Below are 20059 nucleotides of genomic sequence, written 5' to 3' on the forward strand. Positions count from 1 at the left end.
GAATAAATGTCAATATATTTGTCTAATTATCAATTCTATTAAGGTTCACTGTGTGAAATTTAAAATCAGCACATATAAATATAAAATATATAAGTATATATAATATAAAAATTGTTTTGCATTATTGTGTTGTGCTGAGGGAATCAAAGCCAACTCTGTTTTAAAGTGTTATTCCATTATCTCTACCTCCGTTTTTGGTAGAGTTAGACTTAAAGCTTTACCATTTGTTGCTTTACAGCCTAGAGGCAAGAGGAAACACTGTGATTAAACATTACCAATTTAAGGCTTAATATCGAGGAGAAACGTATGGACTTCTCCAGGAGGTATGGAAATATTTGGTGATAGAAAGTCAGTAGTGTCAGTTCCTGCCTGGTTGGATGATAGACAGGCCAGCACAGTAGGTAATTATGCATTTGAACAATTTTTTCACCTTCTTGGCTTGAGCTACTTTTGAAATGATAAGTATAATAAGCAATTATATTTTAATAAAATACCTTCCATTCTGAACAATTCAGTCCGAACTGTTCATCTCTCTATGATTCCTTGTAACTAAGATTAGTTTTGTTCCAGTAAGACAATCTATGCTGTCAGGGTAAGATATTCTGGTTGGTCTGTTCCTATATGGAAGATGGGTAAAGGTTCACGTAGACATTTGTCCCAGCAAGACCTCATTTGGGAAACCTTAAGCTGCAGATGTTTAGAAGTAGCTCTTAATCAAGGCTTACTTTGAATCCATTAGCTCTACAAAGCTAACTGAGTTGATAAATAAGTACCTGAAAAGCCATGACCTTTGGATTTAGCTGTAAAGGCTTAAAAGTATGATCAAATTTAAAATGAAAATGACAAAATAGTCATTGATAAAAAAAATTATAAATGGGAGCAATCGACCAAACGATACAAGTTTCTTCCACTATACACAGAATTTTAGATAAATAAGATCAATAGCATTTTTAGGAACATTAAGGGTTCCTTGTTACAAATAGGCAACCACGGATATATGCCTGTATAAAGATTGCATCATTAAGTACTTAAATTAAGAGGATACTCCATGCTTCAGCAGCAGGTCTACCCAAATTACAACAATACAGAGATTAACATAGCACTTGCACAAGGATGGTATGAAAATTTGTGAAGTATTCCATATTTTTCATTCTTCTGATGCAAGAAATGAAAAACAGTTATTAAAAAGTTGGGGCTGGGAAGGTGGCTCAGTGGTAGAGGGCTTGCTTGCATGCATGAGGCCCTGGGTTTGATTCTTCAGCACCACATAAGCAAAAACAAAAAAACAGGAAGTGGTGCTGTGACTCAAGTGGTAGAGCGCTAGCCTTGAGCTGAAGAGTTGAGGGACTGCGCCCAGGCCCAGAGTTAAGGACAACGACCGGACCCCCCCCTAAAAAAAAGTTGATTTAAAAAATACAAGTGTAACAATACATGTAATTCACAGAAATAAATGTTAGTTTGACATCAGTTTATTAAATCTTCACCTTAGAAAGACCTTTACATAGCATAAGCTTTACAAAACTTGAAATTAGATAACATTGTCATTTTATCCCATAGAAAAAAAAATAATATAAGGACCTAAGAAAAAAAGGAATCTTAAACTTCTTCTATATGGAATGCAATCTGAAAGGACACATTTATTAATGAACCTATACATTGTATAACAATGTATAATTCAAAGTATTATATCCAGGAGGGAATGAAATAGATTATGGACATTATGCCAACATAGATATACTTTTTTCAGAAAAGCACCAGGAACATCTTTAGTTCCTATACTATTCATTTCAACAGATAAGTTAAAATTATTTATGATTTAAAAAAAATCACAAACTCTGCAGAAGTCATTATAGATGTACACAAACAACTCTTGAATACATTTTGCCAACAAAGTCAGGCAATTCACGTGGAAGAATACCATGGATTCCATGATATTTTAAAGTAAGATATTGCTGTTGCTTTGTATTGTGAAAAAAAATTTGTAGGGACACAAAGGATGGACTGTCATTTTTGAAATTTAAGAAACTTAACCAAACCATTACGACTTAGGAGAACAATTTGTACAGCTTTCCACAACTTCAAATAGGTAGTGAAACATACTTATCCTTTTGGCAATATCAAATGCAGTTTCTTCCAAGTCGTTCTTCAGACCTGGTTTGATATAATGGTTCAATAGAAGGAGATACAGAGTATCTTTGCTGTTTCTACTCCCAGCAGCAAGATGCAAAGGGGTCAAGAGGCCTTTAGTTTGGGGATTGGTATCTGCATCATGATGAAGTAAGACAGAAGCCATTCTGGTATTATTCCACATATAAGCACTGTGCAGGGGTGTCCAGCCATTCAGAGTTATTGAATGAATATCTACCTTGAGCTACCAACTCATGGACAATGTCTAATTGTCCACTCTAGGCTTCCAGATGAAGAGGGTTATACTCATCCTTATCCCTAGTATTCATCTGGGTGGCCTTTTTTTAAAGTAGTCCCTGCACCATAGTAAGCCGATTAATTTCGGCATCCCAAAGAAGAAATTTGTTTGGATCCTACTCCATTTTTTTCTTGCAATTGATACCATTCCTCACTTTTTCATCTTGTTCCTTGTCTTCATCAGAATTGCCTAACCAGAGACTTTGAGTGCCAGTGGGAATGAGATGTCCATGTATTTCCCTAATAGTTCACATTGGTTGAACTGTTCAGAAAAATCTGGTGTATTTACGGCTTATGATTTTTGACCATGATTTATTTTCTCTTTTTTCATTTTTACTATTCTAAATTATTCTAAATGGAGAGTAGAAAATTGATAGAGAGCAGAGGAAAGATTTTCCTTCATATTCAAATGCACAGACTGAAAATGAGGACCAGTGGTGTCTTCATGTGCAGCTTCTTCTAGGAATGAAAAAATAGGAAACAATGCCTTCTATGTGAATGATTTGGGAAATACCATGTTATATTGTAAGAAAACTCACTATTCTACATATGGGCGTTAAGAGCTTTCTAGTAGCTTTCTAATGTTGGTATCCAACCTTAGAAAAAAATGTATAATGCAGTAGTAAAATAGAAGTTCTTTGTATGACTACCTAAATTCTTGTTTTTTGAAAGACACTTGTTTTCATCTAAAAATAGTCCTGTCTATTGTCGTCAGGTGATTTTGATGAATGAAGATGCTTAATGAGAAGTCAAAATGTATTAGTAGTCCTTTGCTACCAATTAAATTTCACTTTTTCTTCTTGGAGAATATAATCATCAATGCAATAGTTCAGAATCAGCAAGCAATAGTTCAGAATCATGCTTCTAGTGCAAGTGGATCACCAGTAAGTAATCCTTGATTCCATTTTCCACAAAGTTTTGTCAAAGATACAATCTCCCTGCCTTCTCTTGCTGCTTTCCTAGCCTGGACCTATTCCTTCATTGTACAAAAAAGGTGTGATTCAACTGATTTCAGTCAGATCTGTTAATAGAATTATCAAGTATTTAGATTCTTTTTTTAAACTTAGTTGTGGGGCCTGAACTCTGGGCCTGGTCACTGTCCTTGAGCTCTTCAAATCAAGGCAAGCACTCTACCACTTGAGCCACAGAACCACTTCTGTATTTTTCTGTGAATGTGGTGCTGTTTTGGGAAATAGAAGAGCAGAAAGTGAAATGATGCAACCAAAAATATGAAAGCAAAATAAATTAGGATAATTATGGAGCAATCATATTGTTTATGAGAACCATGAAAGAGATATAGATGTGCAATGACCTAGCTAGCCACAAAATCCATGCTTCTAATCAATTTACAGAGCAAACATTTTTTTTTTATTTTTTAAAAGAGATGGAAATAGAATTTATGTATTTACTTGAAATTAGTAAACACATTTTAGTAGCCTACATAAAGAGACATAGCTTTGACCAAATTACAGACAAGAATCTTAATCCTTGGGCTGGGAAGGTGGCTCAGTGTTAGCGTGCTTGACTTGCAGCTTACTACAGTGTGGAGACTACTATCCAAAAAGGCCGCTCATATGAATGCTAGGGATGAGGATGAGTATACCCCTCTTCATCGGGATGCCTAGAGTGGACACCTAAACATTGTTTAAGAGTTGGTATCTCAAGGCAGATATTCATGCAATAACTGTGAATGGCTGGACACCCCTGCACAGTGCTTATATGTGGAACATATTGCAACAGCACAGACAAACACCCACACACACACAAATATACACACACATCATCAGATTTCTTCTTAAATATTTTTTTGTGTATGGTCTTAAGAAATTTATAATACTAACTTGAATTTCTGACAGGACAATATCATCACTGTACATCTTGCTTCTATGCTTTCAGTTTTAAATTACTATCTAAGTATGTGCATTACGTAAGTGTTGGAAAAAGTAGGAGCCACACGGGTGGCTCTGGTCTTTAATCCTACCTAATCAGAAAGATGAAATCGGATGATTGTGCTTTGAAACCAGACCAAGAAAAAAAAGTCCATTAGATTATAATTTGAATGTAAACACAAAAGGTTGAAATGGAGCTGTGGTATAAGCAGTAAAATGCTGGCCTTGAGAAAACTAAAACAAAAAAAATAACAAATTCTGGGACAGAACCAGGCCCTGAGTTCACGCTCTAGTATTAGAACCAAACTTATGAATGAATGAATGAATGAATGAACTAAAAATAAATTAAGTGGTCACATGTGGAGAAACAGGTAAAATGTAACAACCGTGGTGACGGGATTATGTATTATTTTGTAATAAGGCAAATTATCATTTTTCCTAATCACTAATATTTTATTTGAACTTTGTACAATAAACCATGAATTTGGCATGCATGTATATGTGTGTGTACAAGTGTGCACTTGTGTGTGTATATGTATGTGTGTGTGTGCGGTTGCAATGTTGCTTGCCAATGTGGACAGAGTGATGCTGAAAAGAGCTGTGTTGCAATGTTGTTATTTATCCGTGTTACGTCCTCTCATTTCAGTGGAACCACCCTTCTGTACATTTTATTTGTCAAATAATAACATCATCATATTCAGAGCATTTTCACCATTAAGTAAGATAAAAGAGATCACTTTCAGCTCTTAGTATATGTTAGGCAAGGACATACACATATAATTAGGTAGTAAGTTATTGCTATAAGATGACTGTCAGTAAAAAATATGTATTTGACCTCTTAAATTGGATACACTTTTAAGATATACTCATGGAGTGATTTTGACCAACTTGACCAAACAGGTATTACTCTCTGGTTATTCCTGTGAAACTCAAGGTGGATAAACTCTTTCCGGATTTGTGTTGAAAATAACTTTCTTTGTAAGATCTTATCTATTCACACTAAGATAATAAACCCTGTATTTCTCAGGTTTGAATCTCCCATCATAATTGACTGAAAATCAGTATTGTGGATATCTTTGTTAGATATACATTGCGAAAACAAACAAAAAGTATGTGTCACTTCCAGATTGTGTATGCATTTGAAGTTATTTTGTACATACAAATGTTTCTTCATTAATTGTTCTTTTGTGGGAGTAACTATCACAACTTTAACAAATAAGGCTTTTTGAATATCTTTTCCAATATAAATAACATCCCAGAGCGAGTCTTGCAATTTCAGAAAGCCCTTTGAATATTTTAGTGTTATTTCAGTTAATTGACTACACAGCTAAAGACATGTCTGAAATAAACTTAAAATCTGAAAATGTAAGTGGGTATATAGGCTTTTTATGCATCATTTTATAAAAAGCCAGTTTTTATGAAACTAAAAGATATAGAATAAAAGAATGGAAGTGAATTGAGTGAGCTAATATTAATAGAACTTTGTTTTCTATTAGCACAGTCCTTTGAATGTACATGATGAAGTTAAATTATGTCCTTTGTATTACTATGCTTCAGTTATTTTTAGAATCTTTGTAGTTATAAGAGTTAATTAGTAGTATAAAGTAATGTCTTTGAAAATGATTAGGATTAATCTTGTGTGTTGTTTCCTACTCCCAAGAAAATGAGTTATTTTCAAGTGTTAACAGTTTTAAATTGAATCTTCAGTATCATAAGAAATTTTGAACAAATATAGTAGTATTGATGTCTTTTGGGGGGGGATGGGGGGAGTCTGATAGTGTGGCCTGAAGTCTGGCCTGGGCAATGTCCCTCAGTTCTTCAGCTCAAGGCTAGCGCTCTTCCACTTCAGCCAAAGCTCTACTTGCGGCTTTTTCTTTTTGCTTATGTGGTGCTGAGGAATCGAACCCAGGGCTTCATGCATATAAGGCAAGTGCTCTAACACTGAGCCACATTCCCAGACCTTTATGTCATTTTATACCGATTGTATTCACAAGTTGGAGAGGCTTTAATTCATGCTTAGGTCTTGTTGTCTACGATTTTTTATCCTCTCATTCCTAACATTAATGATAGGTCAGACTGCATTTTTGGGTACACGAAAGGTAAAATATTTATCTGGAGTCAAAGGTGATTTTAATATCAGTCTTGCTTTAATAGCATTTTAAAGTAGTACCTTTCTCTCAAAATGTTGGGTATAAAAAGCAATCAAAATACTTCGAATGGTAAACAACTTAGATGAGCTACAATGTGGAAATGATTGGTGTATAATTCCTGCAGACTGTTTCCATCAGGAATTGGGGAGCTCATTCTTTCAGTAAGACAGTGTTAAACAGAGATAGGGTCACCAGTCAGTGCAGTGTTGAGTGAAGGGATAGAATATGATTTCTGCTAGAAATCAAGAATATTATACTTTAGTACTTCTTTCACCAGGGAGGTATGCATTGATTATGAACTTTAGTTTTTCATATTATAGTTCCCTGTTTTCTAACAAAGATAAACTGAAATATTATGAGTGTACACAATAATTTTGAGAAATTTTCCTAGAATTTGTAGACTAAATGCTATTATTTTATACATAAAATAGAATAAGGTTAATTGATACAGTCAGAGATGGACCTCAGGCTAACATTTACCATGTGTGCAATGTTGTACTAGTAATTACAACTCTGAAGATTTCAATATCATCATCTGAGAATTAAAAATGTAAGTAGTTCCACTTTATGTAATTATTGTGAGGATTAAATTAGATACCATAAGTAAAGTACTTGGAAAAACAATCAATTAGCATTTGGCAAATTCTACCTGTTATTTTATCATGTGATGAATTCTAACATTTTTTTACTGTGATTTTTATTGTGTCTCTTTATGATGTGCTATGTGATGTATTGATCTTCATGGCACTGATCATTTTTCTGTCAATATGATTAAAATACCTGCAAAGAAAATTTCGGAGGAGGAAATTATTATATTTACTCATGGTTTAAGAGAACAGTTTAAGGGCTGGGAAGTTGGCTCAGTGGTAGAGTGCTTGCCTTGCATGCCTGAGGCCCTGGGTTCAATTCCTCAGCACCACATAAGCAAAAAAGAAAAAAAACGGAAGTGGCGCTGTGACTCAAGTGGTAGAGCGCTAGCCTTGAGCTGAAGAGCTGAGGGACAGTGCCCAGGCCCAGAGTACAGGCCCCACGACCGGACCCCCCCCCCAAAAAAAGAGAACACAGTTTAAGATCAGATGTCTTCATTGATTTTAATTATATTTTTATTATCTTAACTAGTTGTACAAGGGAATTTCTATTCAATAAATCATGTTTTTTAGTATAATGGCTCTTTATATAACTTTTCCCTACCCTTGTAAACCTCACCACACTTTAATTTTTTCTAGTTTCATACTATCTGCATTGAATATTATGTCTTCACGTTCTTCCTCCATAATTCTCTTTATTCCTTCCCTTTGACTTCTCCTTGCATCTTCCAACTGATAGTTTCCTGGTATTCATTTTGTTGGATTAAAAGTTCAATTTTATAAAAAAAAAATAACATCTTCTAAATACTCCTCTACTAGCCGGGCACTGGTGGCTCACGCCTGTAATCCTAGCTACTCAGGAGTCTGAGATCTGAGGATCGCGGTTCAAAGCCAGCCCGGGCAGGAAAGACTGTGAGACTCCTATCTCCGATAAACCACCAGAAAACCGGAAGTGGCGCTGTAGCTCAAGTGGTAGAGCGCTCGCCTTGAGCTGAAGAGCTGAGGGACAGCGCCCAGGCCCAGAGTTCAAGCCCCACGACCGACAAAAAAAAAAAAATACTCCTCTACAAATAGCATGATTTGGTTAATATTGCTGTGTAAACTTGTATAAAGTTCTAGCTTCCAAATATGAGACAGAACATGGGTACTTTGTGTGTCTGGCTATGACTTCGTTTACTTAACATATTTTTAGATCTATCCATTTCTTTCCAAAAACGTAACAGTCTTCATAATGGATAGGTACAATCCACATATGTATATATGACACTCTTTTGCCAACCATCTCTCCACCAAAGGGCATCTGGGCTGTTTTCATAACTTGGCTGCAGTGAATAGTGCAGTAGTAAACATCGTTGTGAAAGTGATTTTACAGTAACCTTTTGGAAGAATTCATCACTATCTTTCTGGGAGCAATCCTCTAGCCAGTTTTCCAGAATAAGCACATCCTTCCCTTCATCTCCATCACAATGTACAGCAAGCCCTCAAAAACACACTACTCCATACAGGTCTCAATAAGCTAAAACCACACTGTGTCCATATTCTTTCAATACATTTTTAATAATTACATATAATATAGTGAGAACCTTCTATGTACTTTCCTAATGTGGGAATGAGGGACATAACAACACAGTAAAAATAAGAAATATGCAATTAATTAGTTATTGTCATATTTAAATTCTTTTTCAGCTCTAACTCATAGCCTCACTTACTATTAATTTAATCTTTATTTGATTACTTCATCTATCCCCTAAATTATAACAGGTAAGTTAAATACAAAGGTAAAAAGTGTTGTTTGATTTTGACACTCATGTGTGAGGATGCACAATATGGGCAAATAGATGGATTGGAATTAATAGCAATTATCCATTTTGTGAAAGAAGAGATGTTTTTCCCAAACTGATTCTCACAATTCATGTTCTAATCAACAAAAAGAAACATGTAACAATTCACTTTGTATTAACTTTTGTTTCCATTTTATTTTTATAATGAATGATGATTTCATAAATCTACTGTAGATGCAAAAATATGTTAATATATTTCTAAATGTATGCATTGATCTATACATACACACGTATATTACACAGGTTACAATGATAATTTATAACTTCTGTAACTATTCAATTTACTAAATTATGAAAACCATCGACGCATCATGCCTGGAATCCTGGTTATTCAGGAGGCTGAGATCTGGTGATCATGGTTTGAAGCCATCCTGGGCAGAAAAGTACATGAGCCTCTTATCTCCAAACAACTAACAGAAAATCAGAATTGGAACTGTGGCTCAAAGTATTAGAGTGGTAGCCTTGAGAGAAAAAGCTCAGGGACATCACTCAGGTTCTTAGTTCAAGAACTACAATCTACTCAAAAAATCTATTTAATTTACACTGGTGTAAGTAGAGTATTTCCATCACCCAAAGGCACATCCATGTTCATTTGCAAGGTACCACTAAACATTATCAAAGGAGAATTGGAACGTGGGTTCATTCTATCTCTCTAATGGATTTTTCTCCACTAAAATACTCAAGTGTTACAATTGTTCTAATTATTTAAAATCATAGCTTTTGTCTTTAATACCCCTAACATTAGAGTCTGAATTGAGTGTTTTGTTCCCTTCAAATAGGTGTTCTAACCACTTTGTCATGCCCCCAGCCCTAAGTTATCCTGATTATTTTTCAGCTAGAAACTGGCATCCTATTTGTGTATGAACTTGGCCTCAGTCCACTTGATGTTATTCTTCCTGGCATTTAGAATAACAGGTGCATGGCATTGTGTACAGAACTTTCTGTTCAGTCTGGCTTTAGCCACTATCCTCACAACAGTGCACTCCCATGTAGTCACGAATTTCATTAATTGTCATAGTTGATTTTTTTTAAATCTTTGCATTTCCTGCAGGTTCTTGAGTACTGAATTAGTTTGTGTATTCTTGGGTTGTTTTGTTTCATTTGAATCTATGTGTTGAGTTGTTCCTCACTTTTCCTTTTGTTTCTTTCCCTCAAGTTCTTACCTAAAGTGCTGAGAAACCAATTCTTCTTTCTCAAGATAGTCAGGGTGAACATTATTTATTCCAAAGCAATTTCAGTATCTATGAATGGTATACACATGCTAAGTGCTGAGAAGGGTGTTTTTATTTTCATGGCAGTCTTTGTCATACACAGACAGATCATGAAATATATGAAGAAATTAAAACTACAGATGAATGTCAGGAGGAGAATAAGCTATTATTAATTGTTTGACAGAGGTTTCTCTTCTAGTGAAAGAAATATATTGCTTGATACAGGATTTCACAAAATCATATTGCTAGGAGGAACCTAAACAATAATTTAATACTACAGACTTGAGAGTGAAGAATTGACTTCCTGAATAATTTACTTTTGGGTCAAATAAAAGCAGGCAACCAAAAAGAGAGTAGGTTTTAGAGAAACATGATGAATTTTATGTAAACAGGTCCTTAGCTGATTTTGTTAATTTGTGAACTAATACAGGGAAATAAAGTACAGCAAGGTAAAAAATAAAGAACTTCACATTGAAATACTCATTTGAGTTTGTGTACACGCACATGTGCATATGCTCATGCATGCATTCATCATTATTGAGTCTTGATAGTGCCTTGGAATTATTCCTCAGCTTCTGTGCCCAAGGATAGTGGTCTACTACTTCAGCCACTGCTAAAATTCTGGTTCATTTTTTTTAGATAATCGCTTGTATTTTCATGATTGAACAGTGGTCTTCAGATCTCAGACTCCAGAATAGCTAGCTAAGCTTATTCAGCCTCTGAGTATCTAGTTAAAATTCTGCTTGTCCTCTATGCTTCACTGCTCTTTTAATTTTTTTTCCTGAGGTATTTACAAGCCTAAGTAATATATATATATATATATATATATATATATATATATATATATATATATATATATATATATGTCTAATTGCTTTAAAATATTCTTACTGCTTGGCACCAGGGGATCCCATGTGTACTCTTAACTACTTAGGAGGCTTGAGAACAGAACCCAAGCCAAAAGTTTAGTGGACTTATTCTCAATCTATCTCTGGGTGAATTGGATGATTTCTACCATCCTGCACTATCTAGAGACTAAGTTGAAAGGATTGTGGATCCAGGCCAGTCAATGTAGCAAGCTAGACAAGTTGGTGTACAATTATGATGTCATTGATGATGGGAAGGCTAAAATGACAGATCATGTGCATGTTCTTGTGGAAAGGGAACGCCTACCCTAAAATTAACCACTGATATGACGCCGACCTGCAAGAACAGTATACCCCAAGTTGAAATCCCCACATTTTCCCACAACCAAAATAAGTATATACATTAACATCCAAAAACTTAATACAATCTGTTCTTTGCTCTAATAGCTTTATCTGATTATCATATGATGTGACAGAATAATTTCTTCATTAAACTTATGATAATTTAAAAAGACCTAGAATATTCTTTCTCACTTATTAAGTGCAAATGAATGGCAAATTGCCTCATGTCTTACATATTTGACTACCACTATAAATTCATCTTATGATTATTACTAATAGTAATATATTCTGATATATTACTTTACTTTCTAACAGTTTTTAAACATTTTGCTTTTCTGCTGAAGTTGAAGTATTTAAATAGTAACATCAAAGTATATTCCTTGGGTATTTAGGGCATTTTTAACAAAGTTTTTAACCAATGGCTTATAAGAAGTCTTAATTGGTATATTATTTGGTTTATTTTTAATTTTATTGTAATGGTAATGTACACAGGGGTTACAGTTACATAAATGAGGTAATGAGTACATTTCTTAGGGAAGGAATATTGTTATATCTTCCAATGATATTTTTGTACACTCAAAACAACAACTACTGATGCTTTTGCCGTTTCTATTGATCAATGGGTACTTTTGCTTTCTTTGTTCATGCATTTTTTATTATAAAACTGATATGCAGAGCATTTACACTTAGTTAAGTCAACTAAAGAGTACACTTCATTTTCTTTTCTTTTTTTTTGAGGGGGTTCCGGTTGTGGGGCCTGAACTCTGGGCCTGGGCCCTGTCCCTCACCTCTTCAGCTTAAGGCTAGAGCTCTACCACTTGAGCCACAGCGCTACTTCTGGCTTTTTTCTTTTTGCTTATGTGGTGCTGATGAATCGAACCCAGGGCTTCATGCATGCAAGGCAATTTCTCTACTACTGAGCTACCTGCCCAGCCCCTACATCATTTTATTTTCTAAATTTCAAATTTTGAGCTTAAATGTTTCCTTGTGTTTCTTTAGGGTAATTCCTTTTTCAGAGCTGTAGGATTACTTAAATTAATTTTGCATGATTTTTACACATATAAATTATTCAGACACATATACTTTGCTTTTAAAATATTTAACATGTGGCTATTTAAAACTATTTTCTTAATTTTATATTGTTAGTGAATTTAAATACATTTATTTTCTTATAGTTATAAACGTATTTGTCCAGGTAACAAATATTTACTGTATTTTCAAGAAGCACATACTTTATTAAGAAAGGTTCATTACCTGATCACTTTTAGGAAATATTTGTACTTCAATTTTAAAAAAAGTTTGAGATCGGCATGGTGATTTGTCGCATCCATTTTCTAGCTATGGTGGGAAGTGAAAAATAGGGTTTGTAATTCGGGAAACTATGAGACATTATTATAAAACTATTCAGAGTGTAATCATTATAATCTATAATCTATAATCATTATAGATTATAATCATTATAGATTATAATCTATAATCATTATAGATGTAACTATCCCTAGCCCTATATACAGCACCTCGCTATCATATTATAAATCTTGTGTTAAAACACCAGTAACATCAATCTTTTGTCAAAATAATAGGACACATGTTTCAAAATGTTTATTATTTAAAACTTATTTGCAAAGATTCTCATGTCTTCTATTAATTTTCAATTTACTTAATCTATTAAAATCCAAGTATATTGTGACTATTTTATTTCTACTATACTTTTAAATAGTACGAGCAATATTATGATTTCATATATTAGTATACATTTACTGTTTGTAATAATTTCCTCCGTTCAATATGTTAAAGTCAATATTCCAAATGTATGTATGTGGTGTGTGTGTTTGTGTGTGTTTATGTGGTTTGTGTGTGTGTGTGTGTGCTTTGTGTGTACTTTGCAATGCTTGGGAGATCAAACCATTGCTTCACATATGCAAAGCCAATGGTTTACCACCGAGCTATACTGTCTAGTTATAATCCAAATAGTGTTTTAAACCATGACTTTCAAATTTTCATTCCTACTATGCTTTTTCAAAATTATATATGATAACATGTGATCCATATTCTATCCACGCTAGCAACTTTTATTGTTATTTAGAATATTTCCACTGCCTTTCCCCTTCCAAACTCTTGTATTTGTTATTGATTAAGGTTTTACTTTGCTTCTTTTCTCTCTTCATTCTTTTTCCCTTTAGAGTTTAACTATTCTTTCTCTTATTACTTTGGAAATTATCATATTCCTATTACAATTTCTTTACATTGTAACAAGTATACACAATGCTTTAATTTCTATTTTAATTTTTCCAATTTTCACTGACTTCTAGTACAAACTATTAGATGGATTAAAAAGAAACTTGTCTCAGGACACTTTATTTTTCTCCTTCTCTTCTCTGAATTCTTTCTGTTCTTTGAAACACAATACCAATGACATATAGCTCCTATGTGGTTCATCATTCTTTCCCCTCTCACTCTCCTCTGTTGTACAGCTCAAGTTGTTATCATATATATTTGTTATGCTACAGTGTTATCTAAATCTTAACTCATTCCTGAATTGATTTTAGTTGTTTCAATTATTCTCTGAAGACATTTTTCTATATATAATATCTGGGGTCTTGTGTTTTCACAAGGTACAAAATATGAGTGACTATCAAACATCTAGATATCTCTGTAGAATATTGGTCCACCTGCTCAATAAATTTATATGTAAATTCAAGGAATACAGGTCAGTCAGAACAATCTTGTAAAATGGTTTAGCTACAGCCTTCATACTAGCTTTGAATCTTATTACCATGTTTAGAAGTGAAGACAACATAGTTCTACTACAAGAGCAGACACATAGAAGAATGTAACAGATTTGTCAAAAATAAATTATCAGTTTTATGGTCAATAGATTTTGAAAACTATCCTATGTCTTTATGAGAATCTTTTATAGAATCTCAAATGGGTGTATTGGCACTATTGTCTCTCGAGATTTAAAGAATGATCTTAGACTACTACCTCAATCCTTTTTTTCGTTTCTTTTTTTTTTTGTCACTCATGGGGCTTGAATTCTGGGCTTAGGCTCTGTCCGTGTGCTCTTCAGCTCAATGCGAGCACACTACAACTTGAGCCACCGCACCACTTCTGGCGTTCTAGTGGTTTATTAGAGATACGAGTCTCATGGACTTTCTTACCCGGTCTGGTTTTAAACCATGATCCTCAGATCTCAGACTCCTGAGTAGCTAGGATTACAGACGTTACCTACAGGCACCTGGCCTACCTCAACCCTTATACAAAAATTTAAAATAAAAAATGATTATCAAACTAAATGTGAGATGTAAAAACCTATAAGAGATAAATGTAAAAATTCATGACATTGTATCAGTAAAGGTTTCTAAATGAAAAGCATACTGGCTAAAGAAAAGCAAAAATATTCTGGATTATATCAAGTGATAACCTTTCATAATTCAAAGGACACTATACTCATAATTAAAAGGACACTATAACCGAAGTGAAAACATATCCAACAGATACAGGGAACATATTTGTTAATGCTACAATGTGAATGCTACAATGATTCTGAATCTTAAATATTTTAATATCTTCTAATTCTATATAATTTTTCCTGAATAGGATATTTTTAAAGAACATGTGTAAATGAATAGTCAATAGGAGGAGCATATGAAATAAGTTCCTCTATAGTATCTAAGAAAAAAGAAAAAGAAAACTCACTAGTATGACCCTAATATAAAAAAGATGACACAAAATATAGTAATGCATTTGTGGAGAAATTGATAAACTCCTCATAATGATCAATTTGTATAATACTGCACTCATTTTAGCAAGCAAGTTTTCAAGTCTTTAAGGTCAAAAAGAATTGCATAGGCTCCATTCATTACACTTCTATGAATGTATTAAAGAGAAGTAAAAAACGTGTTTGGAAAGGGAATTGTAGTTCATTGACTGTGCACTTGAATAGTATTTGTGTGACCCTGGAAAAAATTCCCCCCAAAAAGACACACTATAGAGGATGTATGCTGGACATATTCCTGTAACAAATTTTATATCTATTTTAATGTCTGTTCTAAAATTTATAGCATTTCTATATGAAGAAATGTAAGTTTGTTAAAATTAGGCTTTGAAAACTTATGAAGGTACAACTCACTTCCAAAGCACTAAAATGTATAAAATAAAAGGAGATAATATATTGCAAGTGAATTACATGTCAGTAAAAAAAACTATTGTTAAAAATTCTTCACACAAAATGCAGAATACCTAAAGAGACGTTTTGGGTGTTGGCTAAAATCTCTGTTAAGTACAGCGTTTAAAACAAAGATGTGATTTCTGTTTATTTTGAGGGTTTTTTGTCTGTTATTTTGAGTTTATACAGACATAACTCAATCAAAAGTGTATGTGATAACTGGAATACCTAGGAATTATGCATCATTTATAAGTAATTGATAACCTTTTCTGCAAGAAACTTTTAGCAAATGACAGAAGACACAAATCTATGCATTTGCATTTTATGAAAGCCTTTGGAGCATAAAAGTAGGAAAAAGCCAAGTAAATAATTTGCATGTATTCTTTTGGTCTCTCTTTAACTTAAAAGTTATAGATTATGTATTTTTATATTCTATTGGGACAATGATCTGCTGTCACTTATTTTTTCTCTTCCCCTTCTTTTGCTCTTCCACTTACATAATTATTACTTAAAAAGACATACTTGACCTTGCATTTCTAAATTCTTCAAAATTGTCTGAACTACTTTATACTTCTGAGAGCCTCCTAGATCTTTCTCAAGGGAAATATTTTTGTCACTACTATTTTTATCCTCTATGATATTGGATATCTTCCTGCCTAATTCAGTGCAAGATATACATTAGACTCATCCAGATATCTCAACACTCGTACCACCATATCATCCTATCTTACTTAGAAATCATGCTTTTAGAATGTCTGGGGAAGTGGCATCTCTAATTTTTGAATGACCTTAAGTGATACTTACAAGCAGTCATGTTTTAAAACAATATGTCACTCAGTAGATGAATGAATTGACAAAATGTGGTTTATGTATGCACGGTGCAATTTTATGCTTCCAATTCATACGGAAATGGAAAGTCTTTGAAAAAATGAAACTAAGTAAAATGAACAAGACACAAAGAAGCAGATTCTGTGGTTTCCTCATTTGTAATAAATAGGAAATGTGTAGGATATTCCTAGCAGTTGAGGAGAATTGCTCAATAACTATGTATGTATGACCATATAAGATGGTGATGAGCAAAATGAATTCCTGTATATGGAAACAGAGTTTTTTCTTTGTAGTTGTTGTTTTAAATGTACGATGTGATTTCTTTTTTCTTTTGTGTTTGCCCTTTGGTTAATCCCCTGTTGTATTTAATTTCAGTATCCTGTGTATTGTATATACATTTATCTTAATTTGGCAAGGGAAGAGGAACAATGAAATGGCGAGACAAAGAACAAAGGGCAAACCAAAGCAGTAGCAATACTCAGAAGACAACATGTTGGAAATTTACTTGTGAGGGGTATTGGAGTGAAGGAAAACTGTGAGAAAAATGAGGGAGCAGGTAAAAAGTTCAACATGATATGTATTCACTACCTTACAATTACTGCAAGGCCTTCTACATATCACCTTGACAATAAAATTAAATTAAAAAATGAGCTGCATAAAATATAATTTCACTGTGTTGATATAATAAATATACTATGTGCATGACCTTCTCAAAAATGAACATTTTGGCTGCTAATTTGAATAAAATACCCCGTTCTTTATCAGAGGGTCATCAACTTGAATATTATCAAGCTATACAATATTTTCAAAAGATACTTGCCATTATTTTGAAAAAAATTATTTTAGTATTGTCTCATACTAAAACAAAAACAGTTCAATTCTGTTGAAACTCCTAACTTTTCAAACTGAATAATTGTTAAGGGCAGAGTATATGTGTTCTTCAACATTCCTATGACTACTTATTTTCAAATTCTGAACATGCCATACTAGAGACATTCAAAACAGTACCTGTTTTAATTTTATTTAATTATGCAATAGGTGCAGTTTTCAATGGGGCGTTACATATGTAAATTCAAAAGAAAAAATAGCCACAGTCTGGTAGAAGGTAAAATTATGAAGTATGTATAATAATTCCTCAAGAGTAAACATTTGTTCATCAAAGTAAGCTATTATTTCTATGACCATCAACCTCAAATTTGTATGCCATAAAGTCATCCTAGCCCAACAATTTCCAACTTGTAAGGTGCACCTTAAAATTCCTTAAATTCCTATCATGACAAGGGTATAATTTTTGTAAAAAATACTACATTTCTGCTAATGTGATGCCCTTCGTATTGTGGAAAGAATACTACACTAAACTTTGCTGCATCATTTTCCACCCAGCATTATTCTTGAGATCAGAACACTTGCAAATAATATTAATAGTTATATGTTGTATCTATCATAGATATTTAGCAGATCTGAATGTCTGAATATTAAGATCTGAAGATTCTGGTTCAAAGCCCACCGAGGCAGGAAGGTTCCTTAGAATCTTATCTCCAATAAACTGCTCACGAAAAGCCTGACACAAGTGGTATTGAGGTTCAAGTGGTAGAGTAATAGCCTTAAGCAAAAACAGGCTCAGGAACAGTGGCCAGGCCTAGAAGTTAAGCCCTAGGACAAACGAAACAACAAAAACAAAATAAAAACGAACCCTAAACCTAGCATTTTTCTCATTTTTATACAGAGGTATATAATTAAGGAAATTTCTTCCCTTGTTATGTATAGGTAGAAGAAAAAAGATGTCATATAGTTACTCTCTTCATACCATGTTACACCAGAATCTCAAAAAACTGTTCTTTATCTAAATTTATAAATTAATAACATCAATTTGTTGGCAAATTTGTTTAGATTATTCACATTATCATGTTACTTATGAACTGTTGGAATTAACTCTTAACTAAATTCTAAATATACCTCACTTGAATGAATATTTTAGGCAAATAGAATGCCAGATTCATTTGTGAAATTGTAAATTAAATCTTCTACTTAAAAAGTATTTGGTAGTAACCTATAGAATATAAAATACAAACAAAAATATTTATTTTAAATCTAAATTCTAATTTAGCCAGGTGTACATAGTCCTACATTAAATGAACTTTCCTATTTCTCTACACTTAAACTTTTGTAATCCTTCATCATTTCTTTGGACTCTAACACAATGATGCTTACTTTTTCAAATTTTTGGTTGGGAATAATGAGCTATTTTGGATCTAGTAATGTTCTGTAATGAAGATGACATTTAAACACAACTGAGGATTATATATCAGTTGCATTTGGATAGGAAACTTGACTTCTCAAAACATAATGACAAAATTATCCCAAGCTTCCAACTGTGTATTCCTTTCTTGTTTATTTTTTTATTCCTTTCTTAGTTTGTTTTATTGAGATAAAATTATACTACCTAGTCCAGTGACTGTATCACTGGGTAATTTTCCTTTCTCTAATCCCTGTTTTAGTCTGAGTGCTAGAATTCCTGGCTTGTATCACAATGCCCTACATAGTTTGTTGGTTATTTTAATCTAGATACAGAGTAGCAATTCTGAACTTCTCCAATAATATTTTCCATTAGACTGATGGCTCAGACTGTTCATGTACTATTTTCAAAGATGTTCTAACATTTGACACAAGATATGAACATTTTCAGATGCACTAAAGGCGTCTCTGATTAATTCCTCCCTGGATCCGATCTCTTCATTAATGATGACTTGACTCTCTTACTATATCTGTTCCCACCTATGTAATATTCTCAAGCTTTTTTGGGGAAATTTCACTTGAGGACTTTCTAATATTAAAAATTATCACTCGATTCTAATCTTATAGGATATGTTTTCTATTATTTTCTAACTTTTCTACAGAATCTGAGAATTGTTTCATATGTGTGTTTGAACACATAAGGGCCTCTGTGTGTATGTGTGTGTTGGTATGTATATATGTATGCAAAAACTAGAAGGTCTTATTCAGTAGTCTTGCTCATAACTAGTATTCCATCACTTGAGCCATTCTTCCAATGCATCTTTGGCTGGTTATTTATAGATAGTTTCTCAAGACTTTTCTGCCCAGGCTGGATGCAAACTGAAATTCCAAGACTCCTTTACATTCTTAGGTTTTATTTCTCCAGGATTATCAACTTTTGAAATACAAACATATTTGTGAGTGTGAAATTTAAGCTGTGGCCCAGATTTTTAACTCAAGTTCATATAAAGATAAATAAACATACACATTACACATGCTGAGTATACACTCTTTGAAATGTGATCCTAAGCAGGGTGCCAGTGGCTCACACCTGTAATCTTAGCTAATCAGGAGGCTGAGATCTGAGGATTGCAGTTCAAATCCAGCATTAGTAGGAAAGTTTCTGAGGCACTTATCTCTAATTAACGACCAGAAAAATGGAAGGGGTGCTGTGTCTCAAGAGGTAGAGCACAAGCTTTGAGCAAAAGAGTAGAAGGACAGAAACCAGGCACGGAGTTCAGACCCCACTAGCATCAAAAGAAAAATGAAAAAAAAGAAAGAAAAAGAAATGTGATCTTAACCACCAGTTCATTGCTAGTATAATTCCTCTTCTCTCAACATGGCTTTTTTTCTTTCCAGTTAAGTCCATGGTCTTATATCTGACTTGCTTGGAACCAGAATTATTCTTCCATTCTACTTTTTACAAATTTGCATGATTAGCTACCATGATTTAGAGCTAGTAGAAGAAAGAGAGTGGCC

General features: G+C 33.5%; 1 pseudogene; it reads left to right on the forward strand.

Moving 5' to 3' along the window:
* The first annotated feature begins 1048 nt into the window (after nt 1-1048).
* Nucleotides 1049-1148, forward strand: LOC138836748 (U6 spliceosomal RNA; annotated as a pseudogene).
* The last annotated feature ends 18911 nt before the right edge of the window (nt 1149-20059 follow it).

The sequence above is a fragment of the Dipodomys merriami genome, unplaced genomic scaffold, assembly GCF_024711535.1.
Source record: "Dipodomys merriami isolate MVZ:Mamm:240054 unplaced genomic scaffold, mDipMer1.0.p SCAF_256, whole genome shotgun sequence".
In the NCBI taxonomy this organism is placed as follows: Eukaryota; Metazoa; Chordata; class Mammalia; order Rodentia; family Heteromyidae; genus Dipodomys; species Dipodomys merriami.